General features: G+C 39.8%; 1 protein-coding gene across 8 annotated transcripts in view; it reads right to left on the bottom strand.

Moving 5' to 3' along the window:
* The window catches only part of Pls3 (plastin 3), a 94652-nt gene that overhangs the window by 54345 nt on the left and 24677 nt on the right, over window positions 1–15630 (bottom strand). For 2 of the 8 annotated variants that reach the window (XM_017602164.3, XM_063280327.1), the window contains exon 1: window positions 5772–5876. The exons of 4 other annotated variants lie outside the window; for them this stretch is intronic. The gene's annotated coding sequence lies outside the window, so the exon portion shown is untranslated. Of the gene's footprint in view, window positions 1–5771; window positions 5877–5950; window positions 6090–15630 lie in introns of those variants that run through there. 2 more of the 8 variants (XM_017602163.3, XM_006257438.5) reach the window with 2 other exon arrangements.

The following is a 15630-nucleotide window of genomic DNA, read 5'->3' as shown; positions in this document are numbered from 1 at the left end:
AGAATCTATACATCATTTCTTTCTATGTTCTCTCTCTATATTTTTTTAGGGGGGGCTGTTTGTCTGTTTGGTTTTTGGTTTGTCTGTTGTCGTTTTGTTTTGTTTTTGAGACAGATTTTTTTTTTCTGTTTAACTCTAGCTGTCCTGGAACTAACTCTGTAGACCAGGCTGGCCTTGAACTCAGAGATCTGCCTGGCTCTGCCTGGTGAGGACTCCTCCATGTCTGGCCCTACATTACATTTTCATTCAATGCTTTGTACAAGTCAAAAGAGGTCTGGAGAGATGGCTCAGCAGTTAAGAGCACTGACTGCTCTTCCAGAGGTCTTGAGTTCGATTCCCAGCAACCACATGGTGGCTCACAACCATCTGTAGTGGGATCCAATGCACTCTTCTGGTGTCTCTGAAGACAGCTACAGTGTACTCATATAAATAAAAATAAATTAATCTTAAAAAAGAAAGTCAAAAGAAAGTAGTCAAATCACAAATGGCCTCACACTTCTTTTAGGCTCCTAGTTCTGAAATGCATTAAGGCATGATGACTTTTTAAATTTTTTTGACAATTCCCTAACCATAGCACATCAGTATTTGTGATACTTGCATATTTCCGGATGAGAAGCCGGCTCAGTGGGTATAGGCATAGAGCTTGCGCGTAAGCCCAAGGCCAAGAGAACCTACGTAAAGCTGGGCACAATAGCATACGTCTAAAATACCAGTGTTCCTACAGCATGAGGCTGGACACAGAAGAATCCCCAGAAGCTCTGAGGCCAGCTTGTCTGCTGTATTTAGTGGCAAACAATGAAGTAACCCTGCCTTCCAGGAAGTAGACAGTAAGAACTGACAGCAGCAGTTGTCCTGAAATCATGACCCAGTGCGTCTGTGCACTTACGCCTATAAACACAAAAAGATCGTTTTGGTCTTCTGGGTCTTTTTTTCCTTTTGTTTTCTATTGATTTATACTAGGTTTCATTCTGACATTTTAGCATTTTTTAAATCATGTTTGATTATTGTTTTTAGGCAGGGTCTCATGTAGTCCAAGCTGGCTTGGACTTTACCATGTAATCAAGTATCAATTTAAACTTCTGGCTCACCTGTCTCTAGATCCTGAATGCTGGGATTACAGGTTTGTACCTAGATACTTGTTTTATGTGGTGCTGAGAATGCTACCAACTGAGCTACCTCTCTATTTCATGGCCCTTGCCCATTACTTCTTTGTTTTTTTTTTTTTTGTTTGCTTGTTTTTTTTTTTTGTTTTTTTTTTGTTTTTTTTTTTTTTTTTTTACCATAAGCTAAGATGTCACTATCTAGACCAGGCTGGTCTGGAAGTCACAAATATTCACCTGCCTCAGCTTCTAAGTGTTGGGATTAAAGGTCTTTACCACCATACCTGGTCTTGCCAATTGTTTTTTATAGTAAATATCCAGGTTTTTTCATACTCAATGTGAACAACAACAGCAACAACAACAACAACAACAACAAACTATGAAAGGAATGTTCAATTATACAACAGACTTTGCTTAGCACAGTTATTTTTCAGGCTTACAACTTCTGGGAATTATGTTTGACATTTCAGCGACACACTGTAAAACAAAAGCAGAGAACGTCTTTAGATGTTCTTCACAAAACCAACAGCATTTGAGCTTTAGGCATAGCTACATCGGTTATTTCGGTTGTACAGAATTACAACGTGGGGAATGAAACCACTGCTTGAAAGACTCTGGATCTATGTAGCAAGTACTCTTGGTTCGTTCTTTTTGAAAATATTCATCTATTCGTGTACATGCACACGCATGGAAGGCAGAGGACATGGGCTCCCCTTGCAGGTGGAGTTACAGGTGCTTGGGAGCTGCCTAATGTGGGCGCTGGAAATAGAACTCATCATGTCCTCTGCAAGAGCGGTATGAACTCTTAACTACAGAAGCATCTTTCCAGCTCCGCTTCTTGGTTCACTCTGGTTAAGGAGCATAGGTTTGGCCTGGTGGAACAGCATTATAATCCTACATACTGGGCAAGCTGAAGCTAAGGGATTCCAAATTCAACAGCAATCAGCACAACTTAGCCAGATTACGCTTCCAAATTATACATGAAGAGGAGGCTGGGGATGCAGTCCAGTGGTAGAGTGTTGCCTAGCATTCACGAGACGCTCGATTCAATCAGTTGTATTACCAAACAACACGTGAATGACAATATTAAAAAAAAGTCAGATAACGAGTTCAAAGATACTTGTAATTTGAAAAGTCTTATTACTTGGTACTGGAGATATGACTCAGCAGTTTAAAAAAAGCTGGCTGCTTTGGTAAAGGATTTCAGCTCAGTCCCCAGCACCCTGTGGTAGATGAAATATGTCTGTAACTCCAGTTCCAGGGAATCTGAAATCCTCTTCTGGCTTCCAAGGGCACTACATGTGTGGTGCACACCCATCAAGTAGCAAGCAAAACATGCACACACACATTATAAATAAATATATATTTCTAAAATGATTTACTTTTTATTTTGAGTGTTTTTTTTACCATGCATGTATGTCTGTGTGCTCACAGAGGCCAACGTGGACATCAGTTCGGATGGTTAGAGTAGTCACATGACTGCTGGCAATTGAACCAAGGTCCTCAGAAGAGCAGCAAGCACTCTTAACCATGGAGTCATCTCTGTCTCTCCAGCTTTAAATAATTAAATCTTAACAAGGGCCAGCATATACTTCCTTGACAAAATATGCTTTCAATTCCCAATAAGTTGCTATATTCTGGACAACTGTTGCTGAAGGCTTCCTTTACCCTTTGCTCTGTCCCATGAACTTCCTTCCTTTAAGTCTAATTTTAACTTGGATGTATTCAAAACCTTTAAGGGGACTTAAACGCCTCTCTCCGTGGAAATGTAAAGATATTGCTTTCCTTTGCATGCCTTGTCTCATGATCCCTACAGAGCCTTTAAAGATTCCTGAGAAGAATAAAGGGGCAGAGACTTGTTTGTTTGAAAACTCGTATATCGATTTAACCTATGCTATTTTTGCCCACTTTCTACTTCTTTAATACTGGCAACTAACTATACCATCCTAAAATTTTGTGGATTTGCTTGTTTTTGTTTTGAGATAATAAGGATTCATGTACCTTAGGCTGGCCTTAAACTCCTGATTCTCTTGTCCCTGCTTCCCAAATTCTGTGATTACAGCCATAGACTACCATGCCCAAACCTCAAATTTTCTGTTTGGATAACTTTAAAGGAGATGCAACACATGATCATAGGTGTGAGTCAGTAAACATTTCCTAAATTCCACAGTGAGCTGATTGCCTTCTGCCTTTTCTGTCTCTTACACTTATTTCTTCCTGGCTTCTTGAAAAGAGAGAAGATTATGCCATGGTTTTGTATCTTGGCTCACAACAAGTACACACCAAAAATTGTCTAAAGGAATAAGCATTGATGGGAGCGAGCAAACCTACCTTTCAGGAAGTTAGTCTATCTAGTCATCTCAAGTGGGTTTGCAAAATGCATATTCGTGAGCTGAGCATGGAGATACCTATAATTACAGAACTTGGGAGTGTGAGGCAGGAGGATTGTGAATCCCTGGGCTACACAAAAGTTCGAAGACAGGATAGGCTACATAAGGAAACCCTGTCTAAAAAAGTAAACAAATGCAGCCTAAACAAACAATGCTAAACTAAGGAGATTCAGAGTACAGGTTAGTGGCAGAGTATTTCTCTAGCATTAACAATATGTGAGGCTCAGACCTCACAGTCCTTAGTGCCAACAGATGAATGAATGAATGAATGAATGAATGAATGAATGAATGAATAAAGTTGCAAGCATTATTAACAAAACACTTTGGAAAAAAACTGAGAACACAACAAAGTCACATTCTTTACATGCAATTAGCCTGTGATCATGTTTTACTTATTTACTCAGGTTTCACACTTGAAGATACCACAGAACTCTTCAAGAGCTTTGCAGGCTACGATGTGAATGTGACTGAAAGTCAAACAGCAAGAAGTTTAGAAACAGTCCTTGCTGCCTTTTGGCACACATGCAGCACATTTCGCCTTTACAATCCGACTTGGGCATGGATCATGTTTTGACAGGCTTGCCGTTCCCAGGTAAAACTGGATGTTTACAAACAGACATAGCTAGTTATACAATTAGCTAATTATATGTCAAGTTTTGTGCTATTAGCATTTTCAATGTATAAAACTGTGAGAAAATAATATACAATCACCATCCGCACAACCAGCAGGTACTCCATTTCTCCTAGTTTCCCCACAGACACTTCCCCTGTTTCTGCACTCCTTCCTGTTCCTCTTTGCCCTACCTCTCTAACTGGAATTGTTTTCAATCTAACACCAGACATCCCATGATTTCACTACTACATATCAAGAAACAAATTCATCTACTGAAAATATTTGCGATCTCTTCTAGACTAGTATAAGCTAGATTCTAATTGATCCTTTTCAGTACCAGTATGTATGAGTCACTCAAATCCCAAAGGGTGCCCGACTCTGTGTCACTTCCTGAAGGAACATGAAATACTTCCATTTTAAGTAAAAGTTTCCTTTCCCTTCCCCTTGGCTCTTAATAAACACAGATACGATCTAAAAGCTATTTAAAAATAAGTCACTAACTCTGCCAATAATAGCAATGTTTGACTTAACTTACATTGAAGACATTCTTTAAATGCTTGATGCCCAAAAGTTGTATAGATTTTTAATGCAAGTCATAATAGTGATTTAAATATGTCAAACTCAAAAAAAAAAGACTCAACCAAGATGGAGGAAAGGGACAGGGGAATGATGTTATATTATAATCTCAAAAATTAAAAAAAATTACCAGAAGACTTACCTCGTATTACCCTTTTCGTTCCTCAATTTGTTTGCCAAGCTAATGGGCACTGATTTTTTGGAATGAAATACCTCTTTTGAAAGCTTTCATCTCTGTTTGTTTTCCCAAACTCGTGGAGCATACATCGCTTACCCATAGTCTGTATCTCTTTGTCACCAAAGTGACTTCTTCAGTATCATATAGTTTGCCAATTCAAATATTCTCCCTGTACTGAAAACACTAGACCTAATGTTCCAGACCACATAGATGAGACTTACTTAGCTCGGATTTAAGATCATTCTATAACTAGCTATGCTTCCTTTTGTCAGGAACTCAGGAAGTTAAGACTTTTAAGTTCCTCAGCTGTGTATGATTGAAAACCCTGCTGGCAAGATGAACACTTCTTTGGGACAGGAACACCATCTAAATCATGTGTGTTGTGAACTAGAAATGCTGGGACAACTGTTTGACATAGGCCACTTTGTAAGAGCAGAGATCCTCATCTAATCGTGACATGTTCTAGCATGACAAACTTTGTTACAGAATTTAAAAAAAAAATCCTTTAGCAAGAAGCAAAGGCATTTGAAATCCTGTCTCTTCTCCCTTCCATTCAAAATGCCACAGATACAATTTCTATCAATTAAGCTGTGAGGTATCCAACTTGACATGTTAAGATTACATAAGTTGGACTTCAAACACATTTTTTAAAAAAGAGAACAAAACCCCTAGAACATTCCCAACATTGAAGAAGAGAAAAACAGCAGAATATAGAACAAAGTAGAGGTTAAATTCTTATTCTCAAAAATGTTTTACAACAAATCTGACTTATCCTTAATCAAGATTTTAAAAGTGATTACAAAGGTTTACCTAAACAGAAAATAAAAACGTCATGTTTTAAACAGTCAAGCTCGGCTTAAATATTCAGTAACCTAAAAAGTTAGCACCGACAAAAACAATATTAAAATAGTTACCCTTCTGACTGGAGCGAACCTGCTTCTTTTCTTGAAGTACTAAGAGGACTGTCTCCCACGCCCAGAACTTGAAATCTGGAAACCCAACATTCTTCTTACAATTGCATCTTTAAAGAACAAGTCACAACACTTCCTGCTAGCAAATGAACACCCTGACAAAGAAATGATACAATACTTACGAATCTCCTTCCTGGCTGCCTTTGCAGTCCTTTGCCAGAGGTGGAATAAATTTGAACTGAAGCACAACCTTGAGAGCAAACTTGATGCTTTTATGCTTTCGTTTTGGTTCCACTTTTAAAACCAGACAGGGAACCAAGGGAACTTCAAGTTGCTTCAGGTCAAATAGCTACAACCCATATACCTATTTAGAGTTTGAGCTGTAGCCAAGTAACCGGCTTATTTTAGAACACAAAGAACAGCTTCTCCCCAGTGTCCAAGCCACTCATCCACAGTCAAGTACATTACTTGGAGAGGCAAATTAACTATCCCAGGACGCTTATGTTTTCTATTATTCATTCCAGTCCACATACAACATTTATACTCCAGATTCTAACTGGAGCAGCACACTTATTTCACTTTGGTTTCTGTTGGAAGAGCAACCTCTGACAGCAGCACAGTACGCCAGACTGTTCTGTCAGAAAAAGGAGTGGCACCTTAGAAAGTGCTCCAGAGTCAGACTGGGTGTCCATCCCTCACAGCCCCACAATTTAATAGGTTTATGTGTTCCTGTGCCAGTTGTTTAATCTCTTCAGCCTGGCTTTCCCAGCCAGGATGACAACAACCATAAGCATTTTGGGCTGAAACTGGGGCTGGGGCTCAGACAGTGCTGGCCCAGTATGCGAAAGGCCCTAAGGTTCCATGTCTTACCCTGCAAATGATTGTAATGATATGCAATACTTACTGGGCATAATGGTACATGCCCTTAATCCCAGCAATGGGGTTACAGATGCATGAGGAGCTCTGTGAATTCGAGGTCAGCTTGGTCTACAGAAAGAGCTCCAGGACAGCCAGGGCTACAGAGTGAAAACCTGTCTTAACACCAATAATAATAATAATAATAATAATAATAATAATAATAATAATATTTTATACAAAAGAATAATTAGTAGTCGTAGCAGTATAAAGAATAAAAATATGAACTACTCCATATCAGAGTAACTAATTTCCTTATGCAGTGTAGAACATTTTTAATGATTTTGTATACGCCATAAATGTAGATGATGGCAATCATTAGTTATGGACAGATGTTCTTATTAATACCCTTCTTCTTCCCTACTCTAGTAACTGAATTACTGAATGGATAGATAAAAAGAAGCAAAAACAAAACAAAAACAAAAAACATAACAAAACCAACCCACAAACAAACAAACAAAACCCCTCAAACAAAAATCAAACCAACCAACCAAACCAAAAAACACAGCTGTACTGGCTAGGCTCAGAAGATTTCTCTAGATTCAGTGCAAATGAATAACCTGGGAGGAATGGAATGGCAGCATGGGAGCCTTAGAAGTCACAGTCTGTAAGTCTGTGTGACCCTTATCAAATCACTTAGCCTCTCTGGGGCCTACATCCCTATCTGAAAAAAATGGAGCGAATTCCACATATCTTTTAGAGGTTAAAAGAAGGCTGGGAAAGGTATGGGAGAAGGCTGGGAAAGGTATGGGAGAAGGCTGGGAAAGGTATGGGAGAGGGTCAGTGTTCAGCAAGTGGTGGATAGTGTTGTAACCTTCCCGGATAACACCTGCTTACTAACATCTCCTCTGTCTACCATATGAGGAAATAAAATGAGAAAGCATACTCTGGGTTTTTATGAAGAAGATAAAACGAGGCGATGAGTCTTATATAACCCATTAAGTTCTCAGCACACAGATGTGACTCACAGAGCGTTCACTTGTGAAGAGGAACCACCACTGGGTAGTCTTCATTAAGAGGCAGACAATGTTCTGTTCTCCTCCCTACCTCATGCCTACCAATACTGGATTACGCTTCATTGCTTAATGGACATGCTTCAGTGCATTACAGCAATCATCAAAGTCCATATGAAATACTCCCCCCCAAAAGCAACACAATGTAAAATGGACAGGAAGTACCAGGAGAAGCCAGGGGATGTATTTTTTTTTAATCCATTTCAATTGCTGACTCAGTATATGAATTTCTTAGCTTTTTCAAAGTCTCCATTTGCAAAGCAAACCTAGCACCATCTCCCCGGGGCCTGTTAGGATAGATAATACTTCTGGAGGACCTGCGAAGCCCCTGGTATTAACTGGAAGGTAGAAACCAGGCAGACGAATCCTGTATTTTGCAGTCAATGAATACTGGAACAGAACCAACCACCTGAGGTAAGGAGACAGCAGTGCTGGGCCAGAAATGCTGGAGTTTCCCAACAGGAGCTGTACTACAGTGACACCGTTTGCCTCAACCCCTTAGATAGGTCTGTCCCAAGTGCTATATCACCACTCTTTTCAGATGTACAACCCCATTACTGGATGATGTTTTAAACAGTGTGCTGCTTGAGAATACACTTTTCTTTCCTGTTTACAGATACTTCTAACAGGCTACTTAGAAACTCGATCGATGCTAGGCAATGGTGGCACACATCTTTAATCCCAGAACTCAGGAGGCAGAGGCTAGTGGATGTCTGAGATCAAGGTCAGCCTAGTCTACATAGCAAGTTCCAGGTCAGCTACACAGTGAAACCCTGTCTTAGCAAAATAAACAATCAACCAAAATGTATCCCTGACTTCTTCCGTCATAGGTAAATGCATATATTTCTTTAATGTTTTCAAACTCAAATGCTACTGATCTGTTTGTTTCCTACCAAGCATTCAAGAGCTCCTCAGTTTTATTCTCCAGCACTAGAAAAACAAAAATCCAAACAAAAACCCTATAACACGAAGTTTTCTACACGAAACTTCTTCACTATCAATAGTACACTCAAGATTTTTAATTTTTCTTTTTTATTTTGTGGTCCATGGTTCATTTCGTAAACTTCTTTTTCACTCAGCACCTGAAACGGGTGGTATAGGATGGGCTAAACGGTGACGCTGTGTCTGTATATGTGCCCATGCCTGTGACTAGAACCTGTTTTTACTCTGGGTAATGAAAATTGCCTTGGGAGTAGAAGATAGTGGCTAAGGGTGAATCATGAGCCTTACTTTTTTTTTTTTTTTTTTTACAAGCGGGCAACAGAACGAAAACGGGTTTCATATTCCCGTCACAATACATCAGGTTGAATGCAAAGCCAACGGAAAACACGTGCAAATTGCCTTTAGATCTTACAATCAAAACAATAAGGTTCACACACACCCCTGAGGGTGGAAAGAAAAAGAAAATCAGAGGCACACCCATTAACGTCACAGGAGAGTTTCACATACGTAGCAATGCGATGTGTAGCTAGAAACAAAATCTAGAGCATATTTTTAAGACCTCTTCCAACTTTCGCTCAAGCATCATACTCCCCACCACACCCAGTGCTCTGTCCATTCTTTCCGTGTCTCACGGGTACCTTGGAGACCTCTCCCACTCTGCTTAATGACACACCTCAATAGAATGATCTAATTTCCTTTCAAGAAACAAGGCATTACCCTTTTTTATTTTTTAAAAAAAAATAGCACACAGTGAATGAAACATTCATGAACAGAGGTCTAACATATAATACTGGAGCCAATATAATGCACAGTAGTATAGCAATGCTACTGTAATTTTTGAAGAAAATTGGAACATTTCAAGGAGGCATCCTAGAAGCAGCAGCAGCAGCTATGCAAACTTCCGGTTGCACAGACAATTGTTGTTTTAACATTCACATGGATCTATTTTCAGGGTTACTTTTGCTTTTCCTCCCTCTCACCCCAAATGCACACCACACAAGTGATTTACACAGAGCTATATAAGGTTCTGCAATTGTTCTTTCATATTTGGAGAAAAAGTTCAGCATCCTGAGATCCCAAGCAGTAACTGCCCACTTCATAAGCACAAGATGCCCCAATAAGTAATCATTCCATATTGTGATGCACTTTATCTTCTAGAGACATGACTAGAGGATTGGAACTTGGAATGTAAACACTTTACATTGCTTCCATATCTGGTTAGCTGTACGGCATATGATATGATGTCAAAAGGTAAATAAAGCGAACGTGGTGGGGAGGCTGAGGCAGAAATATGGCAAATTCAAGGCTGAATAGGATATGGACTGAGTGCAAGGGTAGCTTGGGTAGCTTATTGAAGACCCTGTCTCATAGTAAACACCTCTCTTAGTAATAGAGAAGATGTCTAGTATATAAATAGATCTTAAGTTCAATGCCCAGTGTTACAACAGGTCTAAACACAAGAAAAACTAACAAACCAAAACCAAACCAAACCAAAAAGACAAAGATGAAACAATTCGTATGTGGTGGCACATACCTAAATTCCTAGTTACTGAGGATGAAGTTAGATATGTAGGCATCGAGGGGTAATGAGGCATGAGGATCACAAGGTTGTGCCAGCCTGGATAATATCATAGTGTCTCAAAATAAAGTGTTTGAGGGGGCTGGTGAGATGGTTCAGTAACTAAGAGCACTTCCTGCTCTTCCTGGGGACTGCGTTGGTCCTTAACACCCATGTAGAGCTCTAATTCTAACTCTGGAGGATCCAGTTCCTTCTTGGGGGCACTCACCTGTGCACATACACAAAATACACACACAGGCACACAAAGAAATTTTGTTGTTATTGAAGATAATTTGATTGGTGCATCTACAACACTGGTCATTTGAAAAATAATTTTTCTTTTCATTCATATCTCCAATAGAATATAACAGACGGCGGCATAAACGATGCAAAGACTTCAAGCATTCTGATGATTACATATCTTTCTCTCTTCATGCTCAATGCTTACTTAATCTAATTCATTTTTCTATCCAGGGCACAGGAAATAGTGACCTGGTCAATTATATTTAAAAATTGAAAGTATTAGGTTGTACATATTATACCACTGTGCTCAATTCCTATCTAGCCTAACCCAAAAAAACCTTTCCCCAACTAATATAAAAACCAGTTTACTGCATGACACCTTCAGATTCCTACTTAGTTATGTTAACACACAAACGTTTTTAAAATGCAACTATGGAATTCTGAAAGTGGGAGCATGTTCTATCTCAGGGAAGAGAGCACCCATTGGTTATCTTATACCCAGTGGTCAGCCCTGAAATCAGATACATACAAGCAACATTATCCAGAGCAATCAGGTATATTTATATATTAAGAAATATATACAAAACAACACCGACAATTGAAAAAACAATGGCCATGAATTTGATAGTAAGACAGGTACATTGGAAGGCTTGATGTGAGTAAAGGGAATGTGAGGAATGATAACTATACTTTAATTTCAAAAATAAAAGTATTTAAAAATAAAATGGTTGTGGTTGTAGCCCAGTGGTAGACCACTTGCCTAACATGTCTAAGATTCTAGGTCCAATCCAAATGAAGGGACAAATACCACAAAAAAAGGAAAGCAAAAGCAAAAGCAAAACAAAACAAAACAACAACAACCACCACCAACAACAAAAAACCCAGTCAAATGCCGTAACAACACGACCTTGCATTTTAGATTGATACTATAATTTATTTAATGGGAGGAGGTGGAACAATCCACATCATTCAAAGGCCAGGAAGATCAAAGAAAAAAACTTTAATATGAAGGTAATTAGGGAGGGGTAGACAGAGGAGGTGCTATAAGCCTGTAAGGCCAGTACTTGGGAGGAACTTAGGACCTTATGAATGCTGGGAAATGCTTTCACACTGACCTACAGCTATAGTCCCTGGAATGTTTTTTCATATTTAAGGAGAAAAATGGTACAGAACAATATCTTAATTTCAGAAGACAAACATTTGTGGATGTACAGTGGTGGGGCTGTATCTGGCAGGAGATAAAGATACAGTTAGGGATGAATATGGTCATAATACACTGTATGATGTATGATTCTCAACGAATTACTAAAGATGGGGGTGGAGAGATGACTCAGCAGTTAAGAGCACAGACTATTCTTCCAGAGGTCCTGAATTCAATTCCCAGCAACCACATGGTGTCTCACAACCATCTATAATGAGATCTGATGCCCTCTTGTGGTGTGTCCGAAGACAGCTACAGTGTACTCACATACATGAAATAAATAAGTCTTAAAAAGAATTAATAAAGGTATACAAACCTCTTAATCAAAGCTCAGAATACCCAAGATACAATTCACAAACCACAAGAGGCTCAAGAAGACGGACGACCAAAGTGCAGATGCTCCAGTCCTTTGCAGAAGGGGGAACAAAAATATTCATAGGAGGAAATACAGAGACAAAGTGTGGAGCAGAGACTGAAGTTCAGGCCATGCAGAGACTGCCCCACCTGGAGATCCAGCCCATCTACAGTCACCAAACCCAGAAAATATTGCAGATGCCAAGAAGTGCACACTGACTGGAGCCTGATATGGATATCCCTTGAGAGGCTTTGCCAGAGCCTGACAAATACAGAGGTGGATGCTCGCAGCTAACAATGGAACTGAAATGGGATCCCTAATGGAGGAGTTAGAGAACGGACTAAAGTAGCAACTGAAGGGGTTTGCAACTTCATAGAAAGAACAACAATATCAACCAACAAGACACCCCAGAGCTCTCAGGGACTAAACCACCAACCAAAGTGTACACATGGTGGGGAGGGGTGCATGGCTTCAGCTGCATATGTAGCAGAGGATGGCCTTGTCAGGCATCAATGGGAGGAGAGGCCCTTGGTCCTTTGAAGGTTTGATGCCCCAGTGTACGGGAATGCCAGGGCAGGGAGGCAGTAGGGAGTGGGTGGGTGAGTGAGAGAGCACCCTCATAGAAGGAGGGACGAGGGGAATGGGACAGCAGGTTTCTGGGAGAGAGGGGACTGGGAATGGGGATAACATTTAAAGTGTAAATAAAAAAAATATACCAAAGACCCCTTAATCTCAGCAGTCCAAGGATGACTCCATATTGTCAGGTATTTATCAGCTCTGTTTCAATAATAACATAATGTGCTTTAAACTAACCCAGGATTCTATGTGAATTTTAAGTTATGGACAGTCTTGCCTTAGAGGTGTGCCTTAAATGCATGATCCTCCTGTTTCAGCCTCCTGAGCCCTGGGATTACAGGTGTGGCTCACCATTTCTGGCTTTTCTCTATTTGAAGACTAAGTTCTCAGAAAGTGGCTAGAAGAGCTGAGCTCCATGTAGAACAGAGTCTGATTTGAATCTGTGTTCTCTTCACAGCTAATGAGAACATCTACAGAAATAAGTCATGCTTTCTTTCAACCTTCATGATTTTGCTTGAAAGACCAGGAGGAAGAGGGGGGAGGAGGAGGAGAAAGAAGAAGAGGGGGAGGAGGAAGAAGAGGAAGAAGGAACAGGAAGGGGGTTAAGTAGTGAGGGATAGAAAAGAGAAGGAAATACAGCCACCCAATTAGACAAGATGGATGAAGCAAAGAAGTGCAGACCGACAGGAGCCGGATGTAGATCGCTCCTGAGAGACACAGCCAGAATACAGCAAATATAGAGGCGAATGCCAGCAGCAAACCACTGAACTGAGAATAGGTCCCCTATTGAAGGAATCAGAGAAAGAACTGGAAGAGCTTGAAGGGGCTCGAGACCCCAAAAGTACAACAATGCCAAGCAACCAGAGCTTCCAGGGACTAAGCCACTACCTAAAGACTATACATGGACTGACCCTGGACTCTGACCCCATAGGTAGCAATGAATATCCTAGTAAGAGCACCAGTGGAAGGGGAAGCCCTGGGTCCTGCTAAGACTGAACCCCCAGTGAACTAGTCTATGGGGGGAGGGCGGCAATGGGGGGAGGGTTGGGAGGGGAACACCCATAAGGAAGGGGAGGGGGGAGGGGGATGTTTGCCCGGAAACCGGGAAAGGGAATAACACTCGAAATGTATATAAGAAATACTCAAGTTAATAAAAAAAAAAAAATCAAAAAAAAAAATCAAAAAAAAAAAAAAAGAAAAAAAAAAAAAAGAAAAGAGAAGGAAAAATCAGCAAATTCCAGTCAACTTAATGGTTCCCCCCAACTTTTTGGCCTTGGACCTGAAAAAAAGAACTTTCTGATATGTGAATTAAAATAATGCAATCATCACGTTACAATTGCTGTTGGGAAAAATGTTAAGACTTGAAAAGCATAATATAGCCTATCATATGGAAATGTGTATAGCATATTTAAAAAAAACAATTATTTCAAAAAGCAAGTTGAAAATTGTGTTGGCCACTACCTTTTCAATTAAATCCCTTTGGTTTCAGTTGCATTTTGAGTGGAACTTTCTTTTAGCCAATAGTTGGTTTCATTAAATTATGCATTAATGACTGGAAAAATGACCATTTTACCAAGTTAAGCCGAACTTTTAAATGCTGACATTTGTATAATACCTAAAAACATATTAATTAAAAAATCATCACTGTCATCAGAAAACCATATGTATTGAGCCAGGTAGGGTAGTTTATATCTGTCTGTAATCCTAGCATTTAGAAGGCTAAATCAGGAAGACTGTCCAAGTGTTAAGCCAGTATGGCTATATAGTGAATTCCACATTAGCCTGGACTACAGTGCAAGTTTCTGTCTAAAAAGTAAACAGAATGCTGGAGGTGGAGGCAGGAGAGTCAGAAGTACAAATTTAATCTTACTTTGCCTATACAATGAATTCAAGACCAGTCTGTCTCCCAACAAACAAACCAAAAAACATATTTATTAACCTTGAATTCCAAAGAATGGGTATCATTCCTCTTCTATGCTAAGGTTCTATTCGTGTTATTACAATTTAAGCTAACCAAATTGCAAATTATTAAAATGGAATTTTATAAGGAAATAAAAAAAATGGCAGGAGAAAGTATTGGGGGGGGGAGAGAGAGACAGAGAGAGACAGAGAGAGAGACTGACTGACTGACTCTCCTTGATTTTTCTCTATAAAAGGAAAAGAACACCGGATGTGAGCAAACTTGGGCATGAGCGCACGGATTTTCCAGCTCAGCCTGTCATCTTATTCAACTTCAGCACAGGAACCGTCATGGCATCCTCTTTGAGTCAGCCCTTGTACTCCTCACCCGGGCGAAAATAACTCCGCGATATATTCATTTTCCGTGGTGACTGTTCAGTCCAGTTTGAGGATTCCATAAATCTTCACACGACAGAGACACATTTCTAAATGAATTTACAAATTACATTGAGCCTCCTGTATCCTTTCCCTCCCCCACAGAATTGGAATTAAGCCCCGAATAAAGACTGAATCCACAAGTTAAGCCTAAAGCATTCCTAGGTCAGTCAGCAGTGCAGGTGTGACTCTGGCATAGGAAACACAGCAGTGACGACCAAAAAGAAAATATTTATTTTTGGTGACTAAAAAGAAAATATTTATTTTCGGTATGAGCGTTTGGATTCTTGCCATGAATTCCAAACAAATCATCAGTTCTCCCTATTCAAATCAGATAAAATATTCAAGAGTTCAAGACTCTTTTGGGGGAGACTTTTAAAAGCTGAGGAATGATATTAAATAACTGGAAATTGTTCTAGAGCCTCAACCATGATCAAAGAATATAACGGCAATGATTTTTCTTGTCTCCTTCTCTTAGTAATCTATTTTGGCATCTAACACAGTGCCTGGCACACAAGGAGGACTGAACAAACCAAACTCGCCCTACAAGAAAGAAAAATCTCATTTAGCTCTCAAGACATCACTGCTCTGGGTTTCCAAACTCACAACTGCTTTTTGACCTCACAGGGAATAATGAAAGAAATCTTCAAAAGAAAGAGCTGTTTTAGCATTTCCTGCCTGCATGCCCTGGACGAAGATTAAGCTTGTCAGTTTTTAGCAAGGCA

The sequence above is a fragment of the Rattus norvegicus genome, chromosome X (genome assembly GCF_036323735.1).
Source record: "Rattus norvegicus strain BN/NHsdMcwi chromosome X, GRCr8, whole genome shotgun sequence".
NCBI lineage: Eukaryota > Metazoa > Chordata > Mammalia > Rodentia > Muridae > Rattus > Rattus norvegicus.
The sequence above is the reverse complement of the archived record's forward strand: the minus strand, read 5'-3'. Positions and strand labels throughout refer to the sequence as shown.